Source organism: Parus major, chromosome 15 (assembly GCF_001522545.3).
Source record: "Parus major isolate Abel chromosome 15, Parus_major1.1, whole genome shotgun sequence".
Taxonomy (NCBI): Eukaryota; Metazoa; Chordata; class Aves; order Passeriformes; family Paridae; genus Parus; species Parus major.
The window spans coordinates 6372656-6397359 of NC_031784.1; the positions used below are offsets into that span (position 1 = coordinate 6372656).

At 42.8% G+C, this 24704-nt stretch overlaps 1 protein-coding gene and 1 long non-coding RNA gene across 15 annotated transcripts in view; one reads left to right on the forward strand and one right to left on the reverse strand.

The window, feature by feature from the left end:
* Positions 1 to 24704, forward strand: part of FBRSL1 (fibrosin like 1) — a 367873-nt gene that overhangs the window by 23860 nt on the left and 319309 nt on the right. The window lies entirely within an intron of this gene.
* On the reverse strand, positions 15445 to 16533 carry LOC107211776. The gene is made up of 2 exons (XR_001524299.2): positions 16357 to 16533; positions 15445 to 15639 (listed from the first exon to the last, which is right to left on the reverse strand). It is a non-coding gene; the product is annotated as an uncharacterized LOC107211776 (long non-coding RNA).

Consider the following 24704-nt stretch of genomic DNA (forward strand, 5'->3'; position numbering starts at 1 on the left):
TGGTGATGACAGAGCAGTCTGGGGGACATGCAGATATGTCTGTATTGAAATATTGAATACCTATCTTATTGCCATGAGTCTTGGGACCAATTTGTTCCTTGTTACCTCATTGGCCTGAATTCCATAATTCAGGTATGGACACCAGGCTTTCTTGGAGCTTATTGGAGACCACAGCTTAGACATCCATAGTGTGTGTTGTGTGTGAACTGAATTTGGTGGCTGGATTTTTGAGGGGTTTTTATTTTGAAAATTGATGACTTTCTGGGTGATTTTTGTTTCTGTAAGGACAACAGTACAGCCCTTGGTGTTGTGTGGTTCAGAGCATGCTGAAAGCAGCAGAAAAGGTGCCTGTGGACTATGTAGGATTTGGAAGCCAGCCAAACACCACTTTATTGCAGATTTCGTGTATTTTTCTTAAGATGATTGCTACTGGATATATGTTCAGGCCTGCTACTGATTAACAGCCAACAGGGAAATATCCTCTTTCCCCAAAATTGTTAATGATTTGCAAGCTGGTGCTCATGTTGGGAGAGGTTTTGGTGCTGGGCTTGAAGCAGAATGGGACTGATGTGTGGTATAACTTAACATATCTGTTATCAACAGTTACAGCTTCTGTAGAATAATAGAAAAGATAATACAGAATCATGTAATTAAATATCCTGTTAAAGGCCCTGAAGGTAAAATACTGAACCAAGGAAAGGGCCTAACTTTTAATTTCTTTTCAATTTTTTTATTTTATTCTGGAGCCCACACTTCAGTAGTTAACATTGTTCTTAGCTGCCATGTACAGTTCTGCTCACTGCCCTGCAGAAGCTGAACAATTGTGTCTCTTCCCTGCAGCAGGTGAATAAAATATTTGGGGGATTACTGTGGCTTAGCCTTGCTGACTTCAGTGCAACTATTGACGTATTTGGGGTTCATTCTTTGTTGCTTCAAAAGCAACAGTCTCTGGGTTTTGGGGCTTGATTTTTTCACGCCCCTCCTCGCCAGTCTACTATTACACAAATATTTCACAACCCTTTGATCTTCAATTGCTTTCTTGCTCTTTATTTAAGCATGTTTATGACAGCTTCTGGGTTGGGAAGGTGGTTGGTAATAACGTATGTTCCAGTAAAACATGACACAAACAAACAAGTGATTCTGCAAGAAGTACTGCTAAACAAAACATGTTGAAAAACACAAAGCCTGTGATACAGTGTCTTTTCCTTTGGCTGTAATTGTTCTGCTCTTTGTATTATCTTACACAACATGACCACACCACCCGCTGCTCTGACTTCTGAAAAAACAAAACTGCGCATCCATGAGCCAAGAGGAACCAGAGTGATTCTAAATTACATAAATTGTAGAGGAAATGACTTGTTCTGTTGGGCTGCTTACTACTGAATGAGCTTCTCTTCATCTGCAGCATGGCACTGATCAACTCCACAGATTTCTGTTAGCCACAGGTTCCTCAGGGCTGTTGGTAGAGGCTGCAGTGGCAGGTGTGGAGCTGCTGGGTTCCAATCCATGCTGGTGGACTCTGCTGAGCTGTTAGTGTGCAGAACAGTGTCCTGGCATGCACAGGCACAGGATTTCATGGCAGTAAACACCAGGACAGCACTCCTGGCATCTGTACTGTCCTAAGACTGTCTGGCCTTCAGTTGGTGCTGCCAACCTCCACCCCACATCCCAGCTGCATGCAAATGAAACAGAATTCTGGCAAAACTGCAGAGATTGACTGTCCCAGTGTTTTACCTTAGAACAGATGTGTGTGTTAGTTGATTCAGACATTCTTTGTTGTTGTTGTTGTTGTTACTGCTTTATATTGTAGCAGTTGAAAACATCTCCACTCCCAAGGTTTTGCTGGAAATTTCTTCCCCACGCACTGTCTTATCACACATCCTCCCTCATTCTCACTTTGCATCCACTGTGAAATGACAGTTTCCCCAAAGGGGAATTCACCTTAGCGGTTGCTAAGCTGTTTATTTCACTGGTCCCTAACACCCTGCAATTTCCTGCAGACAACTGGAGGGTTTAATTTGTGAGATGTCTCTGGTGGGTTGTGTTCTGCCTTTGCAGGGGACAGAGCATGTAATCTAATAGGTGGTTTGTTTGCTTGCCTTTTCCAAGTGCTAGAGTTGTGTTTCTGTTGCAATACCTTTTCTGTTTTTGAGGATAATGAATGTTAACAAATCACTGGAAGTGAAAATAAAAATAGAGAAGGAAAGTAGGTAAGATACCACTGCAAGCTTGGCTTTGTGGATCCTTTTTTAATAGCAAAAAAAAAGTGACATCAGCTCTGCTGCAGGCATGAATTAAAGATGAGAACTTAATAAAACTTGTTGGAGGGGAGAGGGAGGCAGGAAAGTGGAGCTAAAGCAACGATGTCTTTATTTTTAAGCAGACAGCACCACCTCTGCTCCAGCTCTCTGAGATGGCGATGGAGAAGAACAAAAAGCAGCTTCTGAAGTGGTCTGTGAATCAAAAGTGCCCTCTGCTGGGAAATCCCTGCATGAGGGAGCGCTTCCAGCCCGGACCCAAAAGCCTAATTACCCTCTTTTCCTGGGGAAGAGGCTGGATGTGGTCCAGGACGCTCTCAGCAGTTGCCTTTGCCATTACATGCCCTGTCGGGATTGCAGTCTGAACATGTCCCAGGGTACTGGTGCAGTCTGTGATTTCATTAGGGCTCGACATCACGTGTGTGTGGTTGCTCAGTCACTGCTCTGCTCCTTGAGAACAGACAACAGGAATTTGCATTTGCAGTATTGCCACGTGAAGGATAAGAATCAGGATGCGAATCCTGTGCAGATAACATCATCCTTAGCAAATAAATAAGTGATAAAATGGGATGGAGCTGGGAAGGAGCCTTCAGTAGCCCTGATTTAATTCTTATTTGTTTTACGTGAGCAGCATTGATGAAGCACGTGGTGTCTGTGCCAAACCACACAGCCCTGCAGGGAGCCCTTGTTCTTCTGGGGCTCTTCTGTGCCTCTGGCACAGGCACTGCTCTGTCTGAACCTGCTGCTGGCTTGGTTGCCCCAGCAGGAATATTTATGTGATCCCTGCTGTTCAGCCCAGTGGTGCTTCTGCATCTTCCATCAGCTCCTTCATGGGACTGTCCAGAGGGGGCTCCAAGGGTGGAGGATGCAGGGCTGTGGGGAGGACATTGGTGTGAGGGTCCATAAAGGGAGCTGGGGGTAAGCACTGGGACATTCCTGTTGGTTTCATGGGCTTCTCTGGGAGTCCAGCCCTCCTGCTCTTGCAAAGCTGTCTGCAGCCTACACATCCTTCAAATCTGGGAAGAGTGAAGGCTCCATCTATGTGCACATCCAGTGCTTCAAAGCTGTTGTGAAATGAACTATTTGCTTGCAAAAATACAGCTCTCACCAGTGAGATCCTTGCTGCAAGTTCAGCTCCTTGCCATCTCCAGCTGGGTGTTGCTGTTCCAATCTGTAAGTGCACAGAAGCACAAGCAAGAAAAATCATCAAACAATAAAAATCCAATTGAAAAAAAAATCAACAAAGAACAGTAAAAATCCAATTAAAAACATCCACCTAAGTGTACAAGGTTTCAGCTGTTAGTACTCTCTTCTGAGCTTCTTTATCAATTTCAGTGACAAGGGCTGTTTCTTATCTAAAGTAATTTATCTTAACATCTGGAGCAAAAATGAATTGATCTATCTTGTTATTTGTCATCACAAAAGATTGTTTTAGAAGATTAATAGTCAGAGATATAAAAATAGCAGAAATCAGAGCAAATAGCTAAACTGATCTTAAGAATACGGTTAGTACTGGTGTGCTGTTTGTGCCCCTTGGGAAGAGAAGCTGCTGTATGATGCATCAGGTTGATGTTATATAGCAGCAAGGAGTGATACTGATGAATTCTGAAGGAAGAGCTGGCCAGGAAAGGAGGGAAATAATCCTTGTGGCTATGAAACAGGCTTGAAATCCTCCGGGATTTGTAACGGAAGCCTTTTTTGTCAAAGGAGCTGTGGAGCAAGTGTCCCAGGTTTCACTGTGCTGGCACTGGTTGATTTTGGCAGGCAGGAGTTTTTCCTATAATTGTCCTTGAGAAGCCTTTGATTGTTCTGCCTGCACTCGTGGGTGGGAAGGCAGCTTTATTTAAGGAGGAATAAATATTTATTCTCTTGGAGCGCTTGCCACAGCTGCTGCTTTGCAGAAAGATGGTGGTTTCAGTAAGAAGCGAGCCATGCAAACTCTGTGCTTTTATGAATTTGCACCTGCTGAGCTGTGGTTTGGGTCTGAATGAATCAGAGGTAAAGTTCACCAAAAGTGGTAAGTTTTGACTGTCTAAACCCAGTGAATTATTCATTCCTTTCTCCCAAATCCATTGAATTACTGCCTAATGCTCCTGCCGGTGCTCTGGGTGGATTTCTTTGTAAATTTGGATGTTTCAGGTGCACAGCAATCATTTGGCCTGTTTTCAGATTTGATTTCAGAAGAAATGCAGAGCTAAGTCTTGTCATCCAAAATACCTGTGAATTCAGAAATGGGGGTTTGGTGCCCAATTCAAACAATGCATTGAATTGTCAGCGTGGTTTCTGTCTATTTTTGTTTACAGCAAGAAATGGTGGTTTTAAACTATGTGAAATGCTTCTGTTTGGTGTAGAGAGCTGTTATCTCTGAAACCTACCACCAGTTAAATGTCATATTGCCTGTTAGAGTGTGTTGTGTGCTTGGCAAGATGTACTTGAGCAAAACATGGATTGTACAGGAAGTATTTACATAATACATATGCTCCTAATGGTATTTGGTTTCTTAGTTACTGGGTGTTTGTTGGTCTGTTTTGGCATTTCATCCTGTCATCAACTTTTGGATCCAGACATTCAGGAGTGGCCTTTTAGGAGTTGTAGGAATGGAGAAGTGTGCTGCAGACACAACACAAATTCAAATGCCATGAATGCAGGATTTTTCTAATTGGTTTCTTCAAAAGTGGGGTATTTGAGTGGCTTTGTAATAGTTTTTAATCCACTCCAGTTTCTTCCTGCTTCTCCATGCACACTTCTAACACAGAACTTACAGACTGATGTTCCTCTTTCCAGGTAGCAAATATGAATTGCAAAACTGAGATTACAAAAAAAGGAAGGACCCCATATTGTGATAATATAATGCTTATTTCTAAGCAATACTTGGTGCATTTCTAAGAGTGGCAGAGATGTTTTCAGAGGGATTTGGTGCTCAGTTCATCCCCAGGATATGTCTTGTAATAGAGAGGTTATGCTGGGCTTCTGTAAAAAGGCACCTGCTGCTGGCAGCTCCTCGGGAATGGTGTCCTGGGACCACCCTGCCCTTCCTCTTCCACTGTGGGAGCTGTGGATGCTCTGTGTTGGGGCATGCCAGGCATGAGCCATGTCCACCTCCAAAGGGGAAAACCCTGATGCCCCAGCTGCTGTCCCTGCCAGCAGAAGCAGAGCTTTAGCAGCTCAGTGCCCTCAATTAATGAACTAATGGTAATTGAGTGTGCCTGGGGAGAGAGTGGCAAGTGCTGATGCTGGACAGGAGTGACAGGGCACAAAGCATGTCAGAGGCTGCTGGTGTGTCTGTACCAGGTCAGGGTTTCACTCTCACAGTGAAGGTCTGCACCTGGGGAGGGGGACATGCACAGGGTCTTCTCCTCTGGAGAAGCAGCACATTGCCTTCTTCACACCTCAGTGGGAGGGGATGTATTTCAAGGGGTTGATCCAGTGGTTTGGAGGACGTGTTTAGTCAGCAAAAGAAAGGAGGCTCAGCTGAGGGAACTGCCCTGCAATCTCAGCATGGGGCATGAAATGAGATCTGTGAAATGACTCCTCATAAATCTGTCTCATTAGCAAGATGGGGGGCTGTATCTGATGCAGAGTGTTCCCTTTCTATTGTTCCCCATATTGGTGATTTCCAGGTATAATAAACCAAATTCCCTCTGCATAGGCAGTCCCTGAAGACAGCTGATCCACTGGTGTTTCTCATCTTTGTATCTCTATTTCTGCATGGAGAAACAACTGCTTGTCTCAGTGTAGAAAGACACAGATTAAAAAGCAACACTTGGTTGCTCTTTTGTCAGTATTTCAGCATGGCATTCCTCCTCAAAGAAGTTCCAAGTTGTAAAATCCCTGAAAGCTCAAGCAGGATGTGCTGCTGTCTCTGCCCCTTTGTGGGGGGAGTGAGGGCAGCCCAAGCTCCGGGCTGTGCACTTGCTGAGGTCAGACTTTCTTGTCTCTTCCTTCCAGTGCTTTTCCTCTTTCCATTTTCTGATGAAATGAGGCCATCCTGATAGAAAAGAATGCCATGTACTCTTGGTGTTTCTGGTTTGTTATTTTAAAAGCTTGGATTTTTTTCATTTTTAGTAGTACTTTAGGAAGGAAAAAAAAAAATTCATGCAGCAGCCTTCATTATTTTGATCATGATTCTTTGCAAATAGTTTTTTTTCCTAATAAGAAGTCCTGCTGTGTACATGATGTTTGGTCATTAAAAATAAACTTTATGAGGAAGTTAAATTTTAGGAATTTCCTCCTTTGGTAAAATAACAGGTTTTCCTTGTGATAGAGCATTCTGAATATCAGTGCTTTCCCACTCCTCAGGAGTTGCTACCCCAGCTCATGTCCATTGGTCTGCAGTAAAGCATGAAGATGGGGAGACAGAGAGAAAGCAGATGGAAATGTTTGGTTGCTTTGTTTGACATGGAGACAGTGAGATAGCATCCTGAAGGCTGTGGTTTTGGTTTGGACATTCAGAAATGGGCAGATCCAAAGGTTTTTCAAAATGCAGTGTAGGTCTCCTGCTGAGCTGCACCTCTCTTTGCAGATGCTGCTCTGACTCTCTCCCCCTCGTGACTGCCTGCATCTCGTCCCTGCTGCTCCTACTCCTGCTCCTTGGATTCTCCTTTCTTAAGCACTTTGGGAAATGAACACCAGAGGTGTTCCCCCAGCTACTCTGGATGAGGCCTTGCAGTGCAGTGTCAGTGGAACAGGAGCTTGAGGGAGTGTCCTGGAGTTGTCACATGCATAGAAAGCTCACGGTTTGGGGAAGTGATCATCACTTACCCAAAGAATCCTGCCAAATGAAATGAAGAAAGCAGCAAATGTAACAGTTTAAACATCCTTGAGTGTGAAACCAATTAAGAAACTTAGCCTGAGTTACTTTCTATGCATAAACTGAGCCAGGTTTCTGGAATAATATTTTACCTATTGATGTCTGTATTGGTGAGCATCTTCTGCTTATTGCCCTGGCCTGGCTCTGGGGCCTTGTTTGTTGTTGAATGTGAAGTGCTGGTGAGAACCAGTCCAGCTGGGGATTTGGTTTCCTGCTGGTTGAACTGGTATTTGTAAGCACTGAAGGATTAGCAGTGTTGTGATTTGCAGAGCTTTGCAAAGCAAAGAGGGGAAAGGCGCTGCCACGGCCCTGTCGCACACTGGTGAAGTGCTTAAGCACCATCTCGGGCAGGATCCTCACTGTCAGGGCAGTGTTAAAACAAGATGCTTAAACCCTTCTAAAGCTGCTGATTATTGAACAGAAACACAGAGCTCAGGAAAGCTATTAGTATGCTAAACCAGCCTTGTTTTCTCACTTAATTTTAATGTGAATAACTTTATTTTAAATTGGTGCTGGTAAGAATCGGGAAAAGCTTTCTGAGAGAGCTTTTTCCTTGCTGTTAGAATAACCTCATTTCAGGCTCCACTGTGAGACTTTGTGGCAGCTCCTTTTCGTTGGAAGGTTGCCCCAGGTGACTTATGGTTCATGCACTCTTGTAAGTGCTATTAATTTGTGAGGTTTCAGTGGTTAGACTGAGCTGCTAAGTGGGCTCTGAGCAGATAATGAGGTCAAGCAGGGAAGAGAGGGAAGAGTCCTGCAGGTTCCCACTTGGCATTTGTACCCAAGTTGCACATTTTATGGAGATTTTTGTCCTAAAAGCAAAGTTCCCATAAAGTCATCATTTTGCAGAGGTTGATTTACAATATTTGTCCAAACCTGAAAGCAAACCTAGTTGTTCATGCTCTGTGGTGCTGCTCTTGAGATCACTGCTGTCACGCTGAAATGGAATTTACTGCTGTTTGTTTTGGATCATTTTGTGCTGCATTAGAATGAAGAAACTACTCAAATGCTGGTCCTTGTTCTCTGAGGGATTTTGCAAGGTAAGTTGCACTGTTAGTAAGGTGGAAAAGCACTGCTTAGGATATTTGATAAAGAAAGCGGGTTGTGAAGCATAGGAGGGTGCAAAACTAGCTGTAGAAGGAGCACTATTGTCATGTATTCAGTCACAGAAAAGCCTCAAGTACGTTAGCTGAAGCAGTTTGCAAACAACTGTCTTCTGTATTTTACCCTAATTTGCTCCCTGGCTTTGATCTTTTAATAATCTTCATTTTATATCACTGTAGTCCTAGGTTGCACAAGGATTTTATATCGTTTCTGGGATTTAGTTATCCATTGCACTCACTCTGAAAGTTTCAAATGCAGTCATTCAGCATGTCCAGGGTGGGAGGTAGCTGTGAGTACCTCATGAGAGGCCCTCCTTTTGCATTTTGAGGCGGGTGCATGACCCCACACTCTTCAGAGTTGACACAAGTGGAGCCTTTGGTGGATGTTAAGTCAAACCAAGAGTTTAAGGAAAGTCCCACTGTTTCTGCCACTGCACCAGCAATCCTGTCCATTGAAGCTTTTTGTGTAACACTGAATTCTTGCAGAATTCACCTTTCAGGTGGCAATTTCAGTGGGATTATTGATGGTGCGTATAGTGAAGCACTAATGTAGGATCAAGATCATCTTTAAATCTACTCCTTGCAGGTCCAGATACAAAGGGAATGTTCTGCAGAAGGGAACTGGCAGCACTGGTTCTGGCCCACAGCCAGCTGCTCATTCACAGATGAATCAAAGTTACTTGAAGAAACCAGGTCTTGAAAGGATCTCTCTCTATTTCTGCAAGCATGGTATGATTTTTAACAGCTGTCGTATTGACCCAGGCGAGGAAAGCTTCAGTCTTTTTTAATAGAGCGATGAGAACATGCCTGTTCAGTAATACTGCAGATGGCAAATGTTTCTGTGCTATGCAAAGTCTGTTGGGCGAAGGTGACCGTGGTAGTCATAAGACGTTTTCTGTAATAGCGCGCTGTGGTTTCAAAATGTGCATTTACGCTCCCTTGACACTTATTTTTTCAGCACTCAGGGTTTCATTAACATTGTAGTGATATCTTCAGTTGGATTTGATTTGCATACAGAATACTTGCTTAAAAAGAGGCTCATGGCTGAGTCTTCTGTTGCTTTTTGGCTGATGTGTCTTTCCTCCTGAGCTGCAGCTCAGTGAACAGCACAGAAACTCAGCATTGCACTGTTTCACTTGCCATTAATTTCTTTGAGAGAGGGAATTAGCATTGTGGCAACCTCCTGTTCTGTAAGCACATGGAATAAATGCATCACGTTGTGATTGTGGGCTTTTTCCAAGACATGTACTAGGTGATGGTATAATTTGGGTTTTTTGCAACGTGAACGAGTCCATGCTGGAAAATGTGGGTAATGGGGAGACTGGGGAGGTGTTGAAAGTGGACAGAAGCTGTTCAGGTTTGGTTAGCAGCATTGACTGGGGCAGTGGCTGAAGGAAGGGAGCCAGGGCCCTGCAGTGACAGGGGGTAAATGGCACTGCTGTCCTGTAGCCAAGGGCACATGGGCAGTGCTGGGCAAGCACTCACTGCTGTGGAGAGAAAAGAGAGGTGTTAGCACAGAGAAGCAGAATGTGTTCTGCAAACACTGTGGTTTAAGGAAATAGAAGGTGTGTTGGTTGTGGACAGGCTGGTGCTGGAGTTGAGTGGCAAAGGGGGATGCAGAAGACAGAAAGCCTTTGGGATGACAGCAGTGTGTGAGCAGCGTGTGGTGCTCTGAGCTGACTTTGGAGTCATCCTGGTGGGTTTGCAGGGCACACAGGCCTGCAGAGGCACAATCCAGCTCTCTTGCTTACCTAGGCGAGGCACAAATGTGTCTCTTGTACCACAAGTGGTGGTTTGAGTGTCCCATTGAGCTCTGTGAGGAATGTGGCTTTCCCTTCGGAGCCGCTCTGGGAAGAGCTTGGAGAATCACTTGTTCCTGTAAGCATGTCCTTAGATCTGGGTGTCAGAGCATGTGACAGCATTTGTGCTCTGCTTTGCTCAGGAACCTGCTTCAGTAGAGTGGGAATATTGACAATAAGTTATAAAAAAATACTTCATCCACCCTGCAAAACCCATTACTGTCAGTAATATATATTTTGTATATTATAGGTGATGTATCAGAATCCCCCGTGAGAAGTGGGAGCTGATGACACTGAGCAAATTGCAGCCTATTGCAGGGCTTTTTCTTGTTTACATTGGACTACTGATGCCTGGAAAATAGAGAAGGTAGCTTAGCTATCACCAGCTGAAGTCACAGTGCTTGTTGATGCCAGGGTTTGGATATCAAAGTGTGTATCACTGAAGTAAAAATGTGGAAACTTAGTTCTGTGTGCCTCACTTGTTGTCTGTTGCCAAATATTAGTCATAGGCTACTACAGTAAACACAGTTCCATCCTTCTGAAAGTATAACCACTTGCTATAACCTTCATAAGTTTTAATTAAAAAGTGCATGTAATGATTTTGGGATTGAATCCAATTTCATATGCTGTTTAAATTAAGAAATAAAATTATTTCCATCAGGCTTTTAGTTCAAGGCTTGTGGCTGCTGGATCATTTCCTTTTTCATCAGTTTCTGAGTTTTAAAATGGCTTATGAACTTTAGTGAAATCATTTAGAAATGGATTTCATGCGGAATAGTTAATAAATGGATAGCACAACCATGTAGCAAAATGAATCTTGTTTGCATCTCAAGCAGCACAAATTTAAATAAAACGCAGCGCTTTGCATAACAGCATTTGTTTTTAATGCTGACAGTATTTTTCAAGCCACCTCCAATGTCCTTCATTTTTCACCAGGATATCTTTGGCAGCAAGGAGGATTTTTCAGGGGCTGATTCAAGGTACATAATTGGAGCAGTGAGACTACACACACAAAGTGTCAGTTAATGGATGAGGCTGGTTTAATTGTAGGCTGCTCAGAAATAACCCAAGAAACACTTCACTGGTAGCTAATGCAAAGGTGTAATTAGACTTCTACACAAGTGTAATTAGTCTGATTGCATAGAAAGAAAGAGAGTTCATAAGGTTTTTCAAATGTGTGCAGACATTTTGTCTCAACTGTCTTGTCCCTAAGCTTCTGCTGCATTTGTGTTGAAGTTGAATAAATAAGCACATTCCTCTTTATCTGGCAGTTACCTGTAATCCTCCATGCTTCCACAATGGGTTTTACATTGTTGTCTGGTTATTTTTAAGGGAAGCACCAGTGCTGCCATGCCCAGGCCAGGGTGAGGCTGTGCCCACGTTCAGCTGTTTAAAACAGGGGGGGAAAAAAACAAAGCCTGTTTTTTGAGAAATGGTGTCTGGGTTTATTCTACGTTTGTTTAAGCAGTGGTAAAGAAGAGAAGAATGCTTGAAGTGATCAATAGTTGTTGCCAGTTGTGAGCATAGAGAAACCCAGAGGAAATGTAGCTCTGAATCAGGAGCATAAAACACAGGACTGTTTCTAGCAGTGTCTAACAGGGGAAACGATTTCTACTAAAAAAATCAAATCTGCTGCACCAGTGAGGGACACTGAGGGGATGCTATGGATTTCTTTACATCACCATGAAGCAAAAAGTATAAAGCCTTCCAGCTGGTATTGTGTGTTCTCTGGATTCGGCATGACTGATGAATAAAGGTAACATGCAATATTTAGTGTTTATAAGCTGATGTTTTAATGAAAGAAATACACATTTTAGTCAAATCTGGGCTATATGTCCCCACTCCTGTTCCCAGCATCCCAGTGCATGGCCCAGAACCCCTCTTTGGACTAAGGGGCAAAACAGGTTTTAATTTTAGTTTTGGAGAGGCTGAACTAGAGATCAATAAATTAATAACTTTCTAAATCAACTGGGCATGAGCTCATCCTTAGTTCAAGTTATTTACTTCCCTATTGAGAATGCAGTTGGGTGAAGTTTCAGCATCACTTTGCTGTCTGTGTGCTTAGGTAGGTAAATAACCTCAGCGAAAAACAAGTCTCACAAAAAGTTATCTTTACTTTGCTATTTTATACTTCCACACTAGAGTATCTCTGAATGCTTTTGTGGAGTAAATCCCAACATATGGCTCCAAGTTGATTATAAAATACAGACACTTCTGTGTGGTTATCTTGTTCCATTCTTCTCCCAGCTCGGTAATGGCCATAACTGCTCTGTCTGACAGCTGTGCAGTGAGTGTACAAAACCAGACAGTGGATCCAGTCCAGCTCCCAGAGTGCCAGCATCTGCACTCATTGGCTCCAGTTTGCTTTTGGCAGTCCTGACTGAGAAACCACTGATTCATTCAGCAGAGAGGCTGAAGCTGAGTCTGACCCTTAGAGGAGCTGCTGCTGGGCCAGTGGAGACCCACACTGGTGTATTGGCAAAGTTCACACCTTCAGGCCTCCTGCTGTGTTTTTCTGTGTGTAAATATGATTTCAGCATCCTGGAATACTTATGCAAGAGCAGGGCCACTTTCTCTGGCTGCAGGGGTGCCCTGTATCACAGTGGAATGGTCCAGGGGGGTGGTCATCTCTAAATGGGGCTTTGTCTTTGCTGCAGAAACAGGAAAAGAGGGAAGAGTTCCCATAACCAAAGTCAGAAACAAGAAACCAGACTACAGCAAGTGGGGAGGTGGTAACAGGAAGTCAATGGAAAGGACAGAAGAGACTAAAATCTCCTATACCCTCATATTGCTTGTTTTGGATTAAGACCTTGTTGCTGTCTCCTGCTAGTCCAGCTTGCTCCTATGTGACCTTTAATTTCCAGTCTTTCTCCACTCACATTTTTATTTCTTTTCCTGGTTACTGTGGGTTGTACTGAGGGGTGAAAAAAGCAGGACATCATATGTGCTTGGATACTGGATAGCCTTCATGACACATCATGGGCTCAAAAAACAGAGCTGGGGCTTTACAGAAATGGTAAATATTTATTTCCTGTCCTGAATTGGTCACATTTCTCAAGCAGAGGCTGCCTGACCAAATCCTTAACTTGGGTGGTTTTCAGTAGACTTCTGCCTCCCAATTGTTTCCTTATCCAGGATAACAGGAAAGAATATAGAAGAGCACCATCCTGAGTTGCTGTTACAGGCTGGCACCCTTTAGCTACCTTTAGCTGAGGCTCTTGAGCACAGCATAGCTTATTTTCTCTAGTTTTGTTAAGTGGTAGCATTTATTATCTGCCAGGTGCTGGTAAGTTGTGTGATTACTGCAGCTTGTTTGTCTTTGCCCTCTAGCTCAGATGGCTCTTGTGGGCCTCGATAAGTGAAGAAACACCATCTGGCTGCTGCTGCAGGATGCTGGGAGATTTCCATCTTTCACTTCTTTCGAGCTGGAGTCTTTTTTTACATTTTAGAAAGCCTAGGGACACTTCCAGCTCTGTTTTCCCCTTGTTTCTTTCTGAGCTGAAGAATGTCTCATACCCTCCTATTTACAGCCACTCGCTCCAGGCAGGCGTTGTCAGAGAGCATTAAGTGTTGGGAGCTGACAGAGCTTTTCAGGGTTCCTGCCTCCCTGCTCTCCTGGTGACTGGAGGGAGGATCCTGGTGGTAGCTCAGTGAAATGTCTGACAGAGAATTGCTTTTCTGAAATGCTGCAGATGTTACGTAGCCGAGCAAAGGTGGGTGTTCTGTAATTCCCCACACACACAGCACGTAGGTCTGTTGTCAGGAGGAAAAACCCATCTTCAATGAGGTGTGTGTGTGTCAAATGAAAAGTTATATAATAGCAACTCAAATCTGACCAGGCTTTTGGGTCTAAATTAGTTTTTATACCAAGAGGGAGAGAGAGAAATAGATGTAATGGTTATTACTGTGCAGAGCTAAAGGTAGCAGGGAGACACAGTGGAGGGAGCAGCAATATTTAAGCAGGTCAGTTCTCATCCTTCTACCTCCTCTGCAGCTGCATTAAAAATGTCTTTTATAAGAAACCTCTTGTCAATCTAATGAGGCAATGTTATGTATCCATTTCTCTGTATTAGCTGCATAATTATAGGCAGTGTAACTTCAAGGAGAAGATGCAATAAGATAAATGGGAGAATTGCTCAGGACAGAGGGGTTAAGGGTGAGCTCTGTGGGTGGGAAGTGTTTATTCCTTTGCATAGGTAATGCTGGCTGCAAACCACTTCCACGGGTTGTTTTTCCCCATTCACCCTTCCGTGGGGAAAAAACAGGGTATTGTTTTCCCTTGAGAAATATAAAGTGTTTGAGGCTTCCCACGTCTCCTGTGCTAGAGGCTCCTGGTGGCTGAGTGTGTGAAGGAGCTGCTTGAAACAGGGCTCTGCAGCCCTGAGTGTATCTGTGGCTCTGCCATCTGGCTCCTCCGGGCTGTGAGGATTAAAGCTGGCTGGGGGAATGACAAAGCTGTTTTGTTGCAGCTTCTGAGATTTCAAAGTTTGTTTTGGTTCAGTGTTGCAACAAAAGGAAAAGCTTTTGAATGTTGTTTGCAACATAAGTGTGTGTTGAAATACCTCATTTTGTACAGCATGGGTGAGGATCAGCCAAGTAGCTGCCAGATGTAAAATGGCTGGAGACAGCTTTGTGCTGGAAGAGCAGAGACTGGGTTGTGTTTTATTTGCCCAGCCATTTTCTTTAACACAGCACTCCTGGCATCAGAGAAAATGACATTCTTGCTTTGTTGGCCAAAAATAGCCACCTAATAGCCACCTCCAGAAAGAGCTTCCTCCTTCATGCTGTATGGGGGGCATCCATTGCATACAGTTGTGGAGCAAGGTATTATATATATTATAATTTATATATATATATGTTATAGGCACTGAGCTGGTCCTGGTGCAAAGCAGCACTGCTGCCTCTTTCCACCTGGCTTTCTCCATAATGCCAGCTGCTGCCTCGTGGCAGGACAGCTGTGGGTTAGCATCAGAGTCCACTGCGTCTTCTCTTAGTGGTTTCATTGTGGTTTTGTCTTTTTCTTCCGTGTTTTGGGAGTTTTTTAGCCATACCAGTTTCCTCATGGGCACCATCACCTTTGCTGAGGTGCAGGAGCAGCAGTGACCTGGAGGAGATCCCACATTTTTGGCCTCTATGTAGGTTTGTGTCACACAGAAGTCCCTGCACAATTGCGTCCCTAAGGTTGCAGCACGGGCTGATATTTTAATCTCATTAACCTCTTCAAGTTGAGAGATTATTGATATGAGTAAGTCCTGGCCAGATAGAGGATTTAGAGGGGAGGAGGATGAATTGCACTTAACAAAATAATAGATCCTTCTCTCTCCAAGCCCCAGGATTCTGCTCAGAGCTGTTTAATCCAACCACAACAGTTTACAACAGCTAAAACAATCATAGGTGTGGTGTGTGCTTGCAGGTTTGTGATATGGGCATTTAGTTGAGCAATACTCTTCCACTGTGGACAAGACAACCCAGAGTTCTAACAGCACATTAAAGAGTTTTTATTTTTCAGGCAGTACAAGCTCTGACAAATCACGATTTTTTCAATTAAAATCAATAACAATGCAAGCTAAATAAAAGATTCAACAGCAGGAAGGTGGTTCAGCTGGTGAATTGATCTCCTTTGGGTGCAGGTGAATGTGCATCATGGTGTTTCTGTCATTAAATAATTTCTGTGGTGAGAGACACAATCAACTTTATTAATGTGAGTATTCTTGTGGACATCTAATATAAATCAATGCCTGCTGGAAAACTTTGTGTAATTGGTTAGAGAGATGTCAAAGCAATATATTAGAGAGCAGTTTACTAATCTTTGCAAAGTGGATTTAAAAGTGTGTTGACTGGAGAGGAGTAATAAGTGTTCATACTGTTCTTCTCAGAGTAAAATGAAAATAAAGTTTGCACGGGCTTAAGAAAAAAAAAAATCTACAGGATTTACAACTCCCTGTGTTAGTGCTACTGTGGCTTGAATGCATGATCAAAAACAAGATTGTATTGTTTTAGTAGCACAACTGAACAAAGTTCTGGATACTTCACATTTGGTAATAGTTTTCAGCTGTGGAAAGATCACAAAGTAACTGGGATATTGTGAATCAAGTTGGTTAATAATACACCAGAAGCGATAAGATACGAGACTGAAAAGTCCCTGAGTCTTTACCTTCCTTATCTCTTATCACTCTCCTTAATAGTTATAGTTTTAGATTAAGTAACCTCTCATATCATAAAATAATTTACAGTTTATTGGTGCACGATACAATTTTGCTTCCTATTGAGCCTTTTATTGAGCTTTCAAAAATGTCAAAGGTCAGCTTTTTTATTTTGTCCCTTGTAGCAAGTGCTTTTCATTTCACAAGTAAGAATGTTGTTACTTAAAAGATACTGATACTCACTTTCCTGGTCAAGGTTTAGAGGAGGATAAACAGGAGTAGAGGACTTCCAGTCTAGCAGGCAGGATTCGAGGCCAGGCACATTTTATTCAGCTTGCTGTGCTCTTCTCTGTGGCTTTAAGAGCTCATTCCTCAGTCTCCTCCACTGCAGAATGGAAAGAAAACTCAATCACACACTTTCCTTACTGTGGCTCTGCTAGTTAAACATTTTTAAAGATTTAGGGGATGGCAAGTTTTCAGAGTTAATTATTAACCTGCCTCTCTAACTGTCCTGTACTGTAGCTTTCACTTCTCCAGCTCTACATTTTTCTTTCATTGTTCATCTTGTCCACCGTTTCTTGTCCTCACTGCAGTGAAGAACACGCTTTCCCTGGCTCTTGGGGACTGTGCAGGGTTGTGTCAGCACAAATAATGATGGGCTTTGTGTGACAAAACAGACCTGGGGAGCTGGGGCTGCTCCAGCTGAAGGTGGGAAACAGGAGGGAAATATTTCTGCTCCTGCCTTTCCCTTCAATTTCTCTGTTGTGTGAAGCCAGCAGGTTTTGGCTGCTTGATTTCAGTTTGGTGAGATGGTGGAAGATAGAAGTTCGGGTTTTTTTTCTTGTCATTTTCCTTATTTTCCAACTTACTTGGTTTTGCTGGGGGTGGTAGGTAGTGTATACAACACAGTGCTATACTCTAGAGATCTCAGTTCTGTTCTCAGTCCTTGTTTTACTGAGAAACATTCTAGTTGTCTTACTGGAACATGAAAATACAGTGCAAACTCTTCTAATTGCTTCTAGCAGCTCTCCACCTGAAGGAAAAGCTTGAACTGCTCAGTGACAACAGGCTCATCCTCTGATGGGAGATTCTGCACATATTTCCAAATCCTCTATCAGTTTGTGAATCATATTAGTATTGATTAAAAACTGTTGTGTGGTGCAAAGCATTGAGCAGGGGTTTAGTTGGATGATGATAGTGTCTGATTGTCTGAATACAAAACTGGTGTTAATGAAAACATTTCTGGAGCCTGTGGAGTTAAGATCACAAAGGGGAACAAGAGTTCTGAGTCTCAGCTGTTCTAACACAGAGCAGATGGTTAACTTGCCTCCTAAATCTTTGCACAAATTGAGTAAATTCTCAGGACTATCCACAATCTTTCAACCCATTCCCAATTTTTTTTTGAACACCAGGAATCTGAAAATCAGATCCAGGCTGTGGAAAAGGAAGGATTTTGCAGGAGTGAGAAAGTGTGAGTCAGAAATAAGACCTCAGGTTCCACTTGCAGCATTTTGCCTGCTGCAGGTTGGTTTGATGGAAGTTGGGAATTCTGTCCTTGAGGCAGCAGGGAAGTGAACTGTTTAATGCCTCTTCTCTGGTAGTCTCAGATGAATGCAGTATAGAAATGCTTAGTCTTGGCATTCTTCAAATTATCCCAGCAACACTGTGAGAAAATAATGTTATTCTAAGTTTTTTTTTCTTGTAATATCAGTACTAATTTCAGTTTCTCTGAAATTTTCTGTTCTCTGGTCTCTCACAGAACCGTGAGTTTTGTTTCAGCGTTTCTCATGCATTTTCTTTTATTTCCTTTATGAAGAATTCAATTTGCTGCAGCAAAATAATCTTAGTACTGATATAATAGATATATTAAAGTTGGAATTACCTTGGTAGCAATAAAGGACAGGGTTTTATTGCTTGCTTATCAAGGGGGGGTTTGTGTTTATGAGTTTGCTGAGAAGTAAGTGCATTACATTAGAACTAAATTTAACCTGGCTTGGTAGCAACAGCATGCATAGGTAATCCATAAAGACAGTTCAGATTTATATGGTAATAGTTTAAATAAGTTAAAAAAAATAAAAAATAAAGGCTTTAATGTTTTTTTACTTGACAATGAAGTTGTCAGTAGTATTGATAAAATAGATGAGTAGCTATTTTTAAAGATTTTCTGGAAAGAAAACCAAATAACTGCTAATCAATAGGAAAGCTCTTGCAGATGGAAAGCATTCCTAGCCATCTGAGGAGGAGCTCAGGCTGCAGCAATTTGGATAATACTGATCAAAATCCATCTCTGTCTCTTAGGTAGAAATTAATGATTCTTGTTGCAGACTGTACAGCTCAGCAAAATCAAGTGTTGTCAGCAACAGATTATAGGCCCCAAGTGTTTTATTCTTAGATCTTGTAAAAAGTAGAGGGAAAGAGCAGACCACTTTACAGGGTAATTCCATTTTTCAGGTTAATTTATATCTGATGAGCTACAGCTTTTAGAAGGAGCAGTCACATGTCAAGATTAGAAGCTTGGATTGACCAGAGCTGTATAGTGTAAAGCAGTGAGTGAGTAGTTGGGCTGCTTCTATTGAATTTTTTAAAAGTCATTATTCACCTAGTTCTGTGGTAGTACTGACAGCTGCTTTGTCATCTGAAAAACCTGATTTGAATAAAAAAAAATCAAGAGGGTCGTTTTCTTGTCTTGAGTAGCTTCACCAGTCTTGTTCCCTGAAGCAAAGAAGTCTTTGGTTAACATGAAGATCAGCTTGGCACCTCAGCAGCTCAGCACCTGAAATTCTTCTGATCCCTAGCAATTTAGGAATTTTCATGTCTGAATATGTGAAGGCATTTAATAGCAATTGTTTTGGGTAACAGCACGAGTACCCACTCAAGACACCTGCTCCTCAGTCTCCATCTGGCTGCTGTTTATGTGGGTACTTTCCAGCGCCTCTGCTGTAAACTTCTGGATGGAAGATGATCTATTAATGATGTCAACTGTTAAACAGCAGTTAATTAGAAGGTCATTAATTAAGTTAAGTTAAATTACAGGCAGTAAGTTGCATCCAACTGATGTTTGAGGGGGCTATTGTTGCTTTGCCAGCAGAGAGAGTAAGGCTGTGGTGTGGGACAGAACAACCACAGAAGGTGGAATAACTAATTTTGTGTGGAGAAGTATGGCTTCTGAAGAGCTTTAATAATTGGTCAAACAAAAAGCTTCACTTTTGCTTGCTTCAGAAGTGCCCTTGTTCATGCAACGTGACCTCACATTTTTCAACAGCTCTCGGTAAAAGGGAATCGGAGCTCTTTTCTGTTTTGTCACATGGTGTTTGCTTCCATTTCTCAATTCAGTTAACCAAATCAGCAGCAGCCATGGTGTCCCTGTGGTTCCAGGGGCTGTGCAGACACATCTCTGTCATTCCTGCTGGCTCTTGCCCTTGGTGCTGTCCCTGGGTGCAGGAAGCAGCAGCCGGGGGACGCGCAGTCCCCAGTGCCACGCTGGGCCATCGACCCGAGCAGGTGGGCACGGCTCCATGTGCTGTTTGTCCAGCTCAGCACAGCTGGGGAGGGAATTGTTTCCATGTGCTCTGCTTTAAAGGCAGGCTTCTGCTTTCAAGGGCAGGCAAGGAGGAAGCAAATCTACAAAGTCTGGGCAATGTAGCTTTAATTAGAGTTGTACATCTTGATGGAGCAGAGGTAAAAAGGAGGAGACCGTATGGTGTAACCTTTATTTTTGTTAAGTTCCCTGATAAGCCATTGATTTGATAAGAAATATTGCTCCATTGGCTGAGTTTGCAGGGTGCAGCTCCCTGATAAGCATGTGTTTACTGTCTGCCATAAATGCCTGAAGTGACAGTTTATGGTGGGTTGGATGGGATGTTTTAAATGCTGAGTGGCTGCATCATGACTGTGCTTTCACAGGCGAGCTCACTGTGCACTCAGGTTGGCTGAAGAAACAGCTTGAGCTGTGATGCTCATTTCTCCTTGGAGCAGAGCAGTTGGACCCAGGGCAGTGCACAGCCCTTGCAAATATTATACAATAGGAACCCATTAGAACACATCATCCAGCCCAAATAACCTCCCAGAAAAAGCCTTGCAGGAGGAACACAGAGATGATGTGTATTTTGATACAAACCACATGTCTTTTGGGATTAGCTGATCATTTTCTTCCTATATGGTAGGCACTCATGCTGTCAGATCTTGATGTCACCTCCTTTAGAGCAATATTCATATACACCCAGGTTTTCATACCTCGTGAATGAGACCACCACTGGTGGGTTTCCTTGATGTCAGAAACCCAATGCTTTCCCAGTCAGAGGGGTTAAAATAAATCATTGGTTTTTACAGTGTAAGAGAAAGGAAATAATAACTCATCTCTCTTTGGGCTAATGAAGGCTACCATGGTATATTTATAGTTCTGTTCCTACCTGTGCTGGGTAATTTTTCTGGTACTCAGGATATACTTTTTCTGATTAAAACTGAAGACACTCTATTATTTCTTTAACCATATTTAAGTCTTGTAATGTAAACAAATTAGTTTGCACTTCACATGTCAGACACTGATTTATAGAGGAAAATGGGAGTTTGCATCTGGTATGTCTCTTGATTCATTAACCTTTGATTGAAGAAAGGTTTTGAAATAAGGTGTAGAAGAATTTTCCATCTTTAGCGATTTCTTGGGGTTTGCAACATCTGATTTTTTTTTTTTTTTTTTTTTTTTTCTCTGGTGTGCATATACCAAGAAATTTTGAATTCCCTTTCCTGATTTGGGAAGCTCAAGCTGAAGGAATTGAGCAATTTCTCTAGTCTGAACTGTTCACTATCTGTTTATACAAAGACAGCACCTCTGGCACATGAAGTGACAGCACCACAGATCCTCCAGGAGCTCTCCTCTGGTCACTTTGGGTAACTTTGGTGGCTCTGCTGCTCTTGCAGGTGCTGGGTGTGCCCAGGGCCATTGCACAAGAGCTGAGTTTGGCTCCCCAGCCTTGTGGGAGCAGTGGAAAGCCCAGGGTAAACTCCTTTGGTTCTAAAGCTGCTCTGCCCTGTGCTGTGGACAGAAGAATTATGTGATACAGGCAAGTTCTGCTTAGCATTGGAGTCACAGCAATGTCTTAGCTTAATATCACTTCTCTGCTCCAGCATAAAGACAGAAATAATTAGGAATTGTGTCAAAGCAGTGTTTGGTGACCAGAGGAAGTTGCATCAGATGGACTGATGCCTCTGTCCAGTAGAGGTAGCTGGTTTTGTATATCATTTGCCAGCCACATTTAGGATGAGTAAGTGTTTTCAGATGTCCCATATATCACAGTCTAGCCTGATATAAGAAGTCTGTTGCCAAAAAAAAAAAGTAGAAGGAGACACTGGATGTTCTGGCCAGTGAATGATTTTGGAAGATGAGCCATTGAGCTAATCCTGCCTTGTGGCATGTGTGTGAGATGTTCTAGGTGAAAATCCCACGGGACAATGAAGAACATATTTCTGCTGTGTTACACCCAGTCACACCAGGGCTGGGGCTGATCCTGCCTCATGTTTGCTGCCTTTGATTTCCCTCTCCTCTCCCACACAGCAGCTTGTGACAGATGTAGCCACCGCTTTTAACGATGGACCTTTGTGGAGCCGGGGAAAATGGCCACTTGAATTCAGAGGGAAAATAATGATCCTTTTGATTAAGCAAGCTGGCGTTGGCGGCTGGGCTGTGCCACCGGAGGGGAGAGCTCAAAGGGCACCTGCCTGTAACACGAACGATGGCAGGAAGTGTGCCTGGCTGCAGGAGAGAAAAATTGGCCTTGTGTTTGGAAAGAACAGAGGAAGAGAGATTAGAGGTTAAACTGGAAAGGGTGTTAAAATATTCTCAGTGTATGATGGCTGTAGCAGTGGATTTAAATTGCTGAAATTACCTTGTCAGGATGCCTTATCAGCTGCTGTTCTAGAGATTGTTTGGTTTAGATAAGAACTGGAGTGTGATAAGACCTTGATAACAGTTTAGAGATTACAGCTCTTTTGAAACTGCTGGCACTTGCCAGGGGCTCTGAGCTGCAAGAGCTACGCTTGGATTTATTCCACTACCTCTTTTTTTTTTTTTTTGTCTGCCCCCCTTCTCTTCTTTTGTTTCATGTTTTTATTTAAGTGCTTAAGCTGTTGTTTTAGATTCTCATTATTTTGAGCCAGGCAGCCTCTTCTGAGCACTTCTGGGGAGCAGTGCATGTGCATAGAGGAGGGGACCCGTGCTGAGGAGAGGAGGTGAATGCTGAGGAGAGAAGAAAACCAAGGTACTGCTGTGCCTCTTGCTGTCCGATCCCATTTCAGACTCTGAGCTGTTTCTGGAGGATACAAAAGGTTGGGTGACACAGCAGGTTTGGGAGCTTTCTCTGGGTACTTCCCCAAAGTTCCTGTAACAATCTGTTAGTTTACAGCAGTTCATTGAATGAGGGTGTAAAACACCAGCCCTTAAAAATCTATTCTGTGTTTGTGCAGCACATTTGTGTTCTTCCTACTATTTTTGACTGTGTTATCTCTCGGGGTTTGTGATTTTGTGGGGTTATTTTTAAATAGAGACCAGTAACAAGCCTCCAGTTGAATTCATCCCATCTGCATGCAATGAATGGGACAGAAACAGGGTTACAGAAACCAATGTGGTGTTTTTGTCTACTTATTGAAGGTGATTTATATGGTATTGGCTGTATTTTGGTTCTGCCTTTCTTCTAATAAATTATGCACTCAGCAGCTCTTGCAAATCTGAGAGCGTGTATGCTGTAGTTTTCCAGAATAATTCAGATTGGTTTGTTTTTTGTGTAAATATAATTTGAAAGGAGGAAGCAGAGGAACTCATAAGTACAACAAGGAAAATTCGAAGTTGTAGGACTATGGTTAGAAAATGGAAATTGAGGTTGAATTTTTGTGGTGAAAATCCTTTGTAGTGTTTGCTTTCAGATTTCTGCTCGTGCTTATTAGGATTAATAGTAAAGCAGTGCATTCAGGCATTCCATCTCTACTCGTGTTTTTAGCCTGTCCAGCTGAAGTATAAAGTTAAAAACATTTTGAAAAAAACATGAGGAAGAAATACTGCTGCTGTTAGAGGAGTACTCATCCTGTTGCTGTTGTGTGTACCTGAAGATACTCTTGTCCTGAGGTTATGTGGCTCTGCCAGGAGCTGCATTCAGTTATAGCTGAAGTTACAGAGAAGTGGAAGGTGTTGGTGCTTCCTCATCTTGGTTATTTGTGCTGTTCCTCCAACCCAAGAGTCTGGAGATGTCAGGGTGGTTGCAACATGAACCTGCCTCTTATAGTGTGCTTGAATTTGGTTTTGCTTTTTATTGTGGTTTGTGTAGCTCAGTGATTTCATTTTTTTTTTCCCCCCCTTTAGAAGCAAATCTGGTGTGTCCCCTGTTCCTCAGGTCAAACTGAGGAACAACTGATAACAAACTGAGTTGATAACAAATTGATAACAAACTGAGTGGTCCAGTTGGCTCAGGCACAACCTGTTCTACAAAGTCCACAACAAAACTTTGGACCACATGAGTTTGACTATCTGGGGATATGTCAATAATTGCAACACAAAGTACCAGGGGAAACTGTACTCTGGAATAACCAGACTTTGCTTCATTGTTGGCTTTGTTTTTGTTGGGTTTCTTTCTTTGTTTTTAAACTGAAATGCTTCTATTTTTCCTATAATATGGGAGGAATTTTTCTGGCAGTTGACTTACTGAATGTATGCCCATGCCTGCCTGCAACTGCTGAAACACATCATCCAAAAGCACCAGTAAGTGAAATTTAAGGGATTGATAGTTCTCTATATTAGTATATCTCAAAACATCAGTTTTAAAATAACTCTGCAGAGTGACCACCTGAATTCCTAAGGGTTGTAAAGGAGGCCTGTGAAAGGAATTTAGCAACAGATGAACCACAGCAGAAATACAGCTCCAAACAATTTGAGTTATCAAATCTAATCAAATAATAAGAATGAACAAATAAGCTATCCAGCAACCGAGACACTTAATGAGCACTGGTTTAGAGTCTTCTTAATTGTATTCAGGCACTCATGGGCTGTATTTGCAAGTCTGTGTTTATGACTTGAGACTGTACACTTTGTTTTTTCCTCTTAATGAAAGCTCAACATTTCTTTTGTTCCAGCAAATTTCAGAACTTAGAAGATGATGCCAAATTATCACATGCCTCACTACAAAACAAAGAGCTGGCAGCATTGCCTTCCTAGGGGAAACTGGAAATATCCCAGGCTTGCTCCAGCCGTGCTCTAATTTGAGGTTTAACGCTCTGTTAACATCAGCCCAGGGCTGCATCACTGGAGGAGATGTGGGCTGGGACTGGTGAGAGCCAGGAGTCCCCAATCTCTGCGCTGGATGGGGATGGTCAGAGCCAGGAGATGGAGAGAACTTGCACAGGGAAGGCAGGGTGGCTTTACCCATGGGTCAGACTGTGGCTGAGGATTGCAAAGGAAGCCCAAGTGAGCTGCAGTTGCTCTGTGGTGGGGTTCATGGTCCATCAGAGGATTGCAGTCAGTGGCTTTGGGTGCAAGGTGTCCTTGTGGGTCTTCCCTTCAAGGTGCAGAGTTTCACTGAGCTCCTGTGGACACAGTCTCACTGATTCCT